The sequence below is a fragment of the Peromyscus californicus genome, unplaced genomic scaffold (assembly GCF_007827085.1).
Source record: "Peromyscus californicus insignis strain IS unplaced genomic scaffold, ASM782708v3 Scaffold_16__1_contigs__length_79575227, whole genome shotgun sequence".
Taxonomy (NCBI): domain Eukaryota; kingdom Metazoa; phylum Chordata; class Mammalia; order Rodentia; family Cricetidae; genus Peromyscus; species Peromyscus californicus.
This window is the reverse complement of record NW_026294458.1, coordinates 9181560-9193465: the sequence shown is the minus strand read 5'-3', so window position 1 is coordinate 9193465 and position 11906 is coordinate 9181560. Positions and strand designations below refer to the sequence as shown.

General features: G+C 39.6%; 1 pseudogene; it reads left to right on the top strand.

The window, feature by feature from the left end:
• The first annotated feature begins 5199 nt into the window (after positions 1 to 5199).
• Positions 5200 to 6816, top strand: LOC128111661 (small ubiquitin-related modifier 1-like; annotated as a pseudogene).
• Positions 6817 to 11906: the final 5090 nt, after the last annotated feature.

Below are 11906 nucleotides of genomic sequence, written 5' to 3'. Positions count from 1 at the left end.
GATCAATATTCTCTTTCTGAGAAGAGCTGACAATGCATCTGTAAAGGCATGAGCTTAGTGTTACTTCAAAGGGGTCAAAAGATGAGATGTGAACTAGAAATGAGGGCATACAAATATAATTCCAGGTAGGTCTAGTCCCCTCCTCCCAGGCCGAGCCAAACAATCCTGCATAGGCCCCAGGTTTCAAACAGCCAACTCATGCAATAGACCTACCTGGACTGAGTCTACCAGGTTGACCTCAGTCTGTGGGGAAGGCTTTGCCCTGGAGGAGATGGGAATGGGGGGGGGGGTTGGGGGGAAGGTGAGGGGGACGGGAGGGGGGAGAACAAGGGAATCCGTGGCTGATATGTAGAACTGAATTGTATTGCAAAATAAATTAAAATAAAAAAAATAAAGATTTAAAAAAAATATAATTCCAGCACTTGGGAGGCTGAGGCATGAGGATCATGTAAGCATAAAATTCCAGAAATTCAGCTGTATAACAATATTTATCTCAAACATATATACAAACATACATAAATATCTGAATAAAGATATACAAAGATAGATGTATATCTATCCTTATAGTCCATACCCATAACTAACCACTACCTGTGGGGCAGAAATTTAGGTGATGTTGATTTTTTTTAATCTAATTTACTTTTTGAACAATGATCATATTTTTGGTATAATTATGAAAAGGCACTTTATGTTTCTCAGTCTGTTTGTTCCAATTCAGTTAACATTTGACAAACATCTATTTCCTGCCTGTTCTGACCTTCACTGGAAGGATGCTGCAGTTGTTATTATACTGAAGAAAAGACAGAAAACCATCCATCTTAGGGCAAGAGTCCAGTGTGGGAAATCTACTCATGGAAAGGGGCCTTGGGATATAACTGGAAAATTTGCTTCAAATTCTTTGTTTTTTGCCCCAAAACATGAAACTTGGTTAAAGATATAACCAAGGTCTGAGCATTGGAAAGGTATGATTTGGGGAGACTGTTGTCTCAATCATAAAAATAGAAAGAAGAGGTATTTTGCAGTTACAAGTACCCACTGTCTGTCATTTGACAAAAGAGAACAAACCAAACCAACAAACTTATTGCAAAAACAGAAGAACAAACAACTCTACATCAAATGTTCCAACAATTTCTTTTATCATTTTCCTCGTTTGGGCACTAGGAAATGAACATAGAGGATTGCATGTGAGAAACAAGCATCTAATGCAAGAGTTTAATCCTCAACTCTTTCTGTAATTTTTTTGAGACAATGTCCCACTTAGTTTCTCTGGCAGTCTCCAAAAGAGCTGAGACTGTGGGACTACATTAAAGTGGCTGAAAGCATCAGAGATTTTTGAAGAAAGTAATAAATCACTTCACACAAACCAAAAAGATGGGTAAAAGGCAAGGTCAGGTAAATAGGAGCACCAGTTGTAAAGACAAGATGTACTGTCAGAACAAGACCCGAGAAGACTTCAAGAGTGTTCACAGGTTCTTTACACAGGGGGTAGTAGATTTGAGCATACTTACAGGATGGCCGATGTGGACTAAGTTCTCTACCTCTTAGATAGGGCAAGATACCTTAAATCCTAGCCTCTCTCATGGTATTCTGCCCTCAACAACATGTTTGCTACAGGAAGTGCATGTCAGAATATGAATAAACTTCTTAAGACAACATTCATTGGCTCAATGAATGTCAGTGAGATGTGAGAAATTATTATCCTTGTTTGCCTACAGTTTGCACAGTCTAAGAGACTTTAGAAGCTTTTCACTTACCAGTGTCATCAGGTATCTCTTCTCTAGGCAGCATGAAGACAGCACCCATCCCATTTTGTTCACTTCCCACTTCCTTAATCAATTCTGTGAGACTAATATTATGGCCTAAAACTAAAATTGGAGAAGCTGAACTACTGCTTCTCTACCCCGCTACCCCCTTTCCCACCTTCCCCTTCCAAAGGCCACATTGACCAAAGAAAAAATTTTGCTCCAATGAGATTTGGCTCTTTTCCTGGTCTCTAAATGTTTCATTTCACATCGAAAAGCCAGTTTAAAATGTCTGATAACTTAATGGCTCCCAATAAATACTTCAAAGGATGGAAAGAATAGATGACGGGAAGGAGGATGGATGTATAAATGGGTACTTGATTTATGGATGGTGGAAGAATGAATGGAAGCATGGATGGATTGACAAAAGAATTAATGTATGGACAGATGAAGAGGTTAAGGGTGGATGAATAGTTGAGAGATAAGGAAAAGGATGGATGAGAGATGCATAGATAGATAAAAGGATGAATGTATGAAGAGATAGCTAAATGGTTGGACAAGAAGATGGATGAACAAGAAATGTGTGGATAAAACAAAATGTTTGGTGAGTCTATGTGGACAATTGAATGAGTAAATGAATGGATAGCTGACAGGGTGGCTATAAGATAGCTTAATTGTGAGAAACACAGAAAACTGGTATCTGGCAGCTCTTTGTAAAGACAATGAAATTAACTTTTGAGTTCAAGTTTCAATTCCAATCTTGTCTTGAATATGACATTTGCCATTCTTTAGCTTATGAAATTTGTCTGTACCATAAAAGGATGGTGCCTGTGCCTGTGCCTGCCCTATCTACGAAATGCTAAGAACATGTATGCACAAAGAAACAGTGAGGTTTTCTCAGGTGCGATGAGAGTATTGCAAAGATTTGGGAGCTCATTAGCTGAGTCCTGAAGATATATGCTATAAGCTGTGAAAAGAAGTATTTGCTTAGAATCCAGACTGCCTTGTGTGAGTCCTGGGTCCATCTCTTGCATCTGTATCTGTCCACTGTGCATCCTTGCCTATGGCATGCTATTGACAACATTCACACACATTCAGACCTGTGTAAGTTTCAAGTGGATTAACTGTGGAAATGGAGTCCTTTAGAGAAGAAATGATGGATCCAAGGTCTTCTGCCTAGGGTCACAAAGAAGCCAAATGTGTTTACCCCATTCTAGGGGTGCCCTGAAGACCACGATGTAGAGAATGGATCCAGAAATTTTAACCTGGGGATATACAAAACCCTAAAAGGATGTCTGCATGACTGTGTTTTGTGGGGAGAATTGGAAATCTTAGTGCAGCAAGATGAGTCACTGTGCTCTACCTAAAGACCTTTATTTAGGAAACTGATCACCAAATGTCATTCCAGGGCACTGTGTTTGGGGCACAATCACCATACTGAATTCTGGCTCTCTGGGATACTCTACCCATCTAGGAGCAAGGACCTTATTTGGAATGGCATATTTCTGATAGTTACTGTTCTCTGGGTCATCATTCCGTAATGAGACCTATATTTATATGGAGTAGAGGGATTGTGGGAAAACTTCCACATTTGCTTGAAACTTGTCTCATAATATTGCTATTTGAAAGGGTTTTGATAGTAAATAAAAGCTGGGAGAGAAAAAGTTACTGACAAAACAGTCTTGACACATTCTCCCAAGTAACTTGCTATTCCCCAGTTAACCACTGTATACTAATAAGCCAACAAAACCAAAACCAATTGCTGAAAAAAATGGCATTGAATGTTAATACACACTAGTGAAACATACTAATAGCTGAAGGTCCCGGTGGAGATTTTCCAGGAAGGGAATCACCAGCCCTAGGAGAGATTTCTCTTCTGTCACGAGGGTCTTTCTAGAAAGAGGTGTTTGTTGCCTCCAATGCTCTCAAACTCCAGGCCCAGGTGAAGGAAGCTAGGTATAGATGAGACTGAAGAACACAGGTGTCAGAACAGACCAAGGGGATCAGCTTGTTTGTTTTCTCTCTTCCTCTAAGAGCAGGGATCACTGGTCTTGGTTTTAGTTTCAAGATAATAAACTGCTCACTGTTCACAGCATGAGAAACACAGGACTGCAAGCAAGAGGAAAAAATTCATGCAGAGGAGCCATGGATTATATTTCTATATGTTCCTTTGGTTGTAGTTATGAGCAGTAACACGCTTCAAATGAGCAAATGAAATTCATTTGCAAGATGTAGAATGCAGTGATTACTGGTAGTGATGGTAGCACAGCACAGTAGATGTATTAAATGTCACTCAGCTGTTCACATAAGGATGGTGATATGACGAGATGTGGATTTTCCCTCCATTAACCACTTAGACTAAGTGCACACAGGCCCTTGGGACTCCCTGAATTAGTCACCTCTTTTGTCCCCCATTTACTTTTGCTTTCATTTTGTTCTCCTCTAAAAGAACTGTTTTTCTGCCTGGATAGAGTCTAAATTTCTTGGAGATTAGATTAGGCTGGGTATATTTACTGTCATTTGGTTCTTTCTGTACTCTTAGTCCTTGGTATCCATTTACCTGCATGTCTTGCTCACTTTCACTGCCAATTACTAGAAGTGCCAGCATCCAGTTCTCCACTCTGGTGTCCACCAAGATGTGGGTGGTTGTACTTGGGAGGAAGGCATCAAAGGCATCATCCTGAGGCTTAGTGCAAGAGTTTCTCTGGAGTTCTGATCAAGCAAAACACTTGGTTTACTTTGGTTCTTTAAAAACGGATACACCTGGAGTTAGACATCTCAAACTCAGCATTTCAAACCTGGAGTTGATTCTCAGCATCCAAATGGTGGCTCACAACTTTCTGAAAGTCCAATTCCAAGAGATCTGATGCCCTTTTTTGGCCTCCATTGGAACTGCATGTACATGGTACACAGACATATATGCAAGCAAATACTCACACACATAAAATATAAATAAATAAAATCTTCTGTTATCAATACAAAAAGATACTCCAGCACACAAAACCATGGAATTCATTTTGTTTGGTCAACTACTCCCAGTCATGGGGCCTGCCCTTGAGTGTGGTTGATATGCCTAGTGAGGTTCCATTGTAGAAAACAGATTTCACCTTTGCCAAAGGCTATCATCAAACTCCTCTCTGAAGACAAAGGGAAGGCAAGGGGGCAGAAAATTTGTATGAGACACAGGTGGTAGATGACTCCAAGGAAACAGTGTCTTCCAGACACAACAGGACTGATTCACATGTGAATTCATGGAAACTGTGGCAACATGTATAGGACCTGCACAGGTTCAAGCCTGATTGGGTCCTTCCACTGAGATGGGAAAAAACATTTTTCTTATAAACAGATGTAAAAACTCTCAATAAAATATTTGCAAACTGAGTCCAAGAATACATGAAACACTGTCATCTACCATGATGAAATAGACTTCATCCCAGAGATGCAGGGATGGTTCAGCATGGACAAAATGATAGGTACAATCCAACATATAAACAAAGTGAAAGACCAAAACCATATGATCATCTCATTACATGCAGAAAATGCCTTGGACAAATTAAAAACCTCTTCATTATAAAAGTCCTCAAGAGATTAGGGGTTCAAGGGACCTGCTTCATCATAATAAAAGCAACTTACAGCAAGCCCATAGCCAACACCATCTTAAATGGAGAGAAATTCAAAACATATACACTAAAATCAGGAACAATTCAAGGCTGTCCACTCTCTTCACATCTATTCAATACAGTACTTAAAGTCTTAGCTAGAGCAATAAGACAACTGAAGGATATCAAGGGGATACAAACTAGAAAGGAAGACGCCAAAGTATCATTATTTGCAGATAATATGATAGTATACATAAATGACCCTAAAAATTCCACTGGAGAACTACTACAGCTGATAAACACTTTCAGCAATGTAACTGGATACAAAATTAACTCACAAAAATCAGTAGAAGACCTCCTTTACACAAATAACAGATGGACTGAAAAATAAATCAGGGAAACAATACCTTTCACAATAGCCTCAACTAATATAAAATATTTCGGGGAAACTCTAACCAAACCAGTGAAAGACTTGTATGATAAAAACATCAAGTCTTTCATGAAAAAAAAATTAAAGAAAAGATCAGAAGATGGAAAGCTTTCCCATGCTCATGGATCAGTAGGATTATCAGAGTAAAAATGGCCATCCTACCAAAAGGAATCTGTAGATGCAATATCATTCACATCAAAATTACAACACAATTCTTCATTGATCTTGAAAGGACAATTATCAACTTCATATAGAAAAACAAAAACCCAGGATAGATAAAAACAATTCTGAATAGTGAAAGAACTACTGAAAGTCTCACAACTCCTCATTTCAAGTTGTTCTACAGAGCTAGAGTGGGAAAATCAGCCTGGTATTGGCATAAAAACAGACACACTGATTAAATGGAATTGAATAAAAGACTCTGACATAAATCCACACCTATGGACACCTGAATTTTCTCAAAGAAGTCAGAAATACACACTGGAAAAAGTACAGGATCTTCAAAAAATTGGTGTTAGTGAACCTGGATGGCCTGCCTGTAGAAGAATTCATATAGATCCTTAATTATCACCCTGCACAAAACTCAAGTCCAAGTGTATTAAAGACCTCAACATAAGGACAAAAACTATAGCAGAAGTCCCTGCAGGCACAGTGTTGTGCTGTGGGGAAGAGAAGGATTTGTAAACCTCCGAATAAGGTTCTGTAGTACACAGACCCCTAGGTGGAGCCACAGTCACCGTGTTTGACCAGGAGACAAAACCTTCAATTGAGGACTTAGGGTATAAAAAGGAAGAATACATTAAACTCAAAGTTATTGGACAGGATAGCAGTGAGTTAATATTTCAAAGTGAAAATGACAACACATCTCATGAAACTCAAAGAATCATACTGTCAAATACAGGGAGTTCCAATGAACTCACTCAGGTTTCTTTTTGAAGGTCAGAGAGTTGCTGATAATCATACTCCAAAATAACTGGAAGTAGAGGAAGAAGATGTGATTGAACTTTATCAGGAATAAACAGGGGTCATTGGACAGTTTAGATAATTCTTTTTATTTTTTTCTTTTCCCTCAATCCTTTTTATTTTTAAAAATAGTTCTTTTGTAATGTGATGTTCACAATAAAAACTGAATGCTAGCAGTCTGTTGTGTGGGTATCTTTGTGGATTTCTGTGGGCCTCTCTAGCACTTTGCTTCTTCCTATTCTCATGTGGTCTTTATTTACCATGGTCTCCTATTCCTTGTTCTCCCTCTCTGTTGTTGATCCAGCTGGGATCTCCGCTCCCCCAAGCTCTCTTTCCCTCAACCCTCGCCTTTCATTACCCCCACTCATGTCCAGGCTGTTCATGTAGATCTCATCCATTTCTCTGTCATTGGGTGATCCCTGTGTCTTTCTTGGGGTCCTGTTTTCCAGGTAGCCTCCCTGGTGATGTGAGTAGCAGACAAGTCATCCTTGTTTCATGTCTAGTATCCTGCTATGAGTGAGTACATACCATGTTTGTCTTTCTGAGTCTGGGTTACCTCACTCAGGATGATTTTTTCTAGATCCATCCATTTGTCTGCAAACCTCATGATGCCATTGTTTTTCTCTGCTGAGTAGTATTCCATTGTGTATATGTACCACATTTTGTTTATCCATTCTTCAGTTGAAGGGCATCTGGGTTGTTTCCATGTTCTGGCTATTACAAACAATGCTGATATGAACATAACTGAACAAGTGCTCTTATGGTGTGGTTGAGCATTTCTTGGGTATATGCCCAAGAGTGGTATAGCTGGATCTTGGGGGAGATGGATTCCCAATTTTCTAAGAAAGCGCCATATTGATTTCCAAAGTGGTTGTACAAGCTTGCATTCCCACCAGCAGTGGAGGAGAGTTCCCCTAGCTCCACATCCTCTCCAGCATAAGGTGTCTTCAGTGTTTTTGATCTTAGCCATTCTGACAGGCGTAAGGTGGTATCTCAGAGTTGTTTTGATTTGCATTTCCCTGATGATTAGGGATGTTGAGCAGTTCCTTAAATGTCTTTCGGCCATTTGAGTTTCCTCTGAGAGACAGCCCGAACTGACCTACTCTGGTGATGGGATGGCCAAACACCCTAATTGTTGTGCTAGAAACCTCATCCAACTACTGAGGGATCTGGATGCAGAAATCCATGACTAGGCCCCGGGTGGATCTCTGGGAGTCCAATTAGCGAGAATGAGGAGGGTTTATATGAGCGAGAATTGTTGAGACCAAGGTTGGATAAAGCACAGGGACAAATAGCCAAATGAATGGAAACACATGAACTATGAACCAATGGCTGAGGGGTCCCCACTGGATCAGGCCCTCTGAATGGATGAGACAGTTGATTGGCTTGATATGTTTGGGAGGCACCCAGGCAGTGGGACCAGATCTTGTGCTCATTGCATGAGTTGGCTGTTTGAAACCTGGGGCCTATGCAGGATTGTTTGGCTCGGCCTGGGAGGAGGGGACTAGACCTACCTGGACTAAGTCTACCAGGTTGACCTCAGTCTGTGGGGAAGGCTTTGCCCTGGAGGAGATGGGAATGGGGGGGGGGTTGGGGGGAAGGTGAGGGGGACGGGAGGGGGGAGAATAAGGGAATCCATGGCTGATATGTAGAACTGAATTGTATTGCAAAATAAATTAATAAAAAAAAATTTATTTTGTGAAATTAACAATTAAAATACTAAGCATGCAATTGTAGAGAAATTATGTAAATTTATTTAATTTCTGAAGATTGTTTTGAAAAACATACTTTGTAAAACCCCAAACTGTATTCACATCTTACAAGAACTCCATTTATATTTATAAGACATCCATGCTAATTCACTATTAAAACTGAACTTAAGATTTGCTTACTAAAAAAAAAACTGAATGCTGGCATTGCATCTCTTTAGACCACCTTGTAATCTGAATTCCAGTGTTCAATATTCATTGCTGGTTGGTTTTGTTCTACTGAGTTTTAGTGATCAGATCTTAGCTCCCTTAATATTGCCATTCTTATTTAAAAAAATTTTTATGTGAGTACAGAAAGGCCACACTTTTCAGGACTGCATTTTCAGGTTTGTGATGATGAAAAGATCAACCAGTGCAAGCTTTCCTGTGACCTTCCAATTGGCCCTGAAGTTCCAGCATGTGGTTACTTGACTCCTGGACTGTGGGAGATGCAAGTTTTTCAGAGACCTGAACTATGGAACAGTGACCTTTCTTCAGCTTGAAACTACTCTTAAAATCTGAGGATCTGAATCAAAAGAAAAATATCTCATTTCTAGTCAAGATGATAGATACAGTGACAGTGAGAATACCAACTAACTCCAAAGATGGCATCACTGGAGAAAAAGAAAGCATCATAATAGTAAGACAGTCAGTCTGGAGATCCTAAGAAAAGTTCTAATTTTCTTCAGCAGTTAGTAATAACGCTAATCATGCAGAAGTTTATGCAACAGACACTGCTCCTTTGATTCTGTTTGTACTTTTTGGCCTGGGACATGGATTGTCAAGGGACATTGTACCAGCTTAATTAAAATGAACAATATTTATAAAAACTGAAAGAAAAATACCAACATAAAATCAGATACAATAAACGTGATAGAAGACAAAGTGGGGGAATAGCCTTGAAAAGCCTTGGTAGAGGAGATAACTTCCTGAACAGAATACTGATTATGCTGGCACTAAGATCAACAATTAATAAATGGAACCCTATGAAACTGAAAAGCTTCTGTAAGGCAAAGGAAACTGTTGTTTGGATAAAGTGGCAGCCTATAGAATGGGAAAAGTTTTTTTTTACCACCTCCACATCCAATAGAGGACTAATATTCAAAATACATAACAAAATTGAGAAATTAGATATCAAAAAACCAAATAATTCAGATAATATTGGGATACAGATCTAAACAAAGAATTCTCAATAGAGGAAACTCAGATGGGTAAGAAGCATTTAAAAAATGTTTAACATCCTTAGCCATCAGAGAAATTCAAATCAGAACTACCTTGAGAACTCGCAAACTTTAGACCAATAGCTGTGGAACCTGCATGGGACTGGACTAAACCCTCCGCATACGGGAGACAATTGTGTAGCTGGGTCTGTTTGAGGGGCTCCTGGCAGTGTGATCAGGATCTATCCCTGGTGCATGAGCTGGCTTTTGGGAGCCTATTACCTATGATCAGACACCTTGCTCACCCCTGATAAAGCAGGGAGAAGCTTGATCCTGCTTCAACTGAATGCACCAGGCTTAGCTGTCCCTGTATGGGAGAACTTACTCTGTTGGAGAAGGGGATGAGGGGTGAGGGGGTTGCTGTGGAATAATGCCCTTGTACACTGGTTTAATAAAATGCTGATTGGCCAGTAGCCAGGCAGGAAGTATAGGCAGAACAAGCAGACAAGGAGAATTCTGGGAAGAGAAGGCTGAGTCAGGAAATGCCAGCTCACCATCCAGGGAGCAGCATTTAATGGCACACAGGTAAAGCCATGGAACACAGGGTGACATATAGAAGAACAGAAATGGGTTAATTTAAGTGTAAGAGCTAGTCAGTATTAAGCCTGAGCTAGTTGCCAAGTAGTTATAAATAATATTAAGCCTCTGTGTGTTTACCTGGGGAATATGAGTGGGAAAGGTTCGTCCTGATCATTGACTGGCCAGGACACAGAAAAATTTCCAAGTACAACTGGTGCCTAACATGGGGCTCTCAGATTTCCATAAGGCCTAAATGAGCTCAAAACAGGTTCCTAAACACACAATAATGGAGCCAAAAACAGCTTTCTACTTCATGTCTTAAGTGGGTCAAGATGTAGAGATGCCAAGGTACAGAGATGCTGTGGTGTGTGGACTTGAGCTACATTATGGTGGGTTCATGGCATATGAGCTTGAATGCAGCATGGCAGATTTTTTTAGGTGTATATTTTAAAGATATCTTGACATCAGAATTTAGATCTAAAGGTATGTTGCTTTAGAAAGGAGGCTCTGCTTTTGTTTCCACAGGAAGCAAGAGGCTATGGATTGATTCCCGGTTAAGATGGATAATATTTGCTCAAGCCAGACCTCTTGAACCTTAACAGATAGTACCCATCAATAAAGGTTATAGCTAGTCTTCTCAGGACTTGAACATTATCTTGAATTTTCTCAGGATCCCCATAAGACTACAAGTGCCCCCTATCAGCAGGAAGTAGCCTAGAACACTATGTCCACATTCACCAAAAATGGAATAAGGATGTTTGTCTTTGTTTAGGTTGTTGGTTGCAACTTGTTATTGGTCATAGTCAATCTCTTTCTAAAAGAAGGAAGGGGGATATGATATAGAAATATAGGATACAGATATGATAGGATAAAAGGGTAGATTATTGAATCTACTTTTTTTGAGACAGGGTTTCTCTGTGTAGTTTTGGTGCATGTCCTGGAACTCATTTTGTAGACCAGGCTGGCCTTGAACTCACAGAGATCTGCCTGGCTCTGTCTCCTGAGTACTGGGATTAAAGGTGTGTGACACCACTGCCTGGCTTGAATGTACTTTTAAAGAGCAACAACTTGTTTAAAAATGTTTTACATTGCTATGGATTTTAGTTTATTGATACAAATTTAAAGTTAATCTTGTTATACTGTATGTATATTTCTACTCTTGTTTAAGGTATTTTGTTTGTGCAACTCATTTGAAATTGTAGTGTATAGTTGAGAAGTACAGATTAATAATTAGTCTTCTATGATAGTCAAACTTATAGTCATATTAGTTAAGTTTTCTAGGTACACATAGATATAGTTCAATTAGGTAGGTGATCTTCAAACACTTCATAGACCTACATAATATGGCAATTAAAATGTTTAAAAACTTAGACTTTCTGAACAGTGAGACACGTCTGCTCCTGGCAGCACCAATTTAATTCAAAGAGAAAGATGGACATTGAAGACACTCCATATGGAGCTTATCTTCTTCTTGGCAAAAATAGCCATTTGGACAAGAAACTGCTCTTGCCTGGACTGCTGACAATATGTTATATAAACTGGACAAGAGGACCCATAAGAAGATGAATTTTGTAAGGCAAAATGGTTCTTCAGGTTCCTGCTTCATAGAGGAGACTGCCAGGTGTTATACAGGACACATGGAGAAGTGACTAAAAAACTCTAGGCCTATAGGCTGAAGATGGATG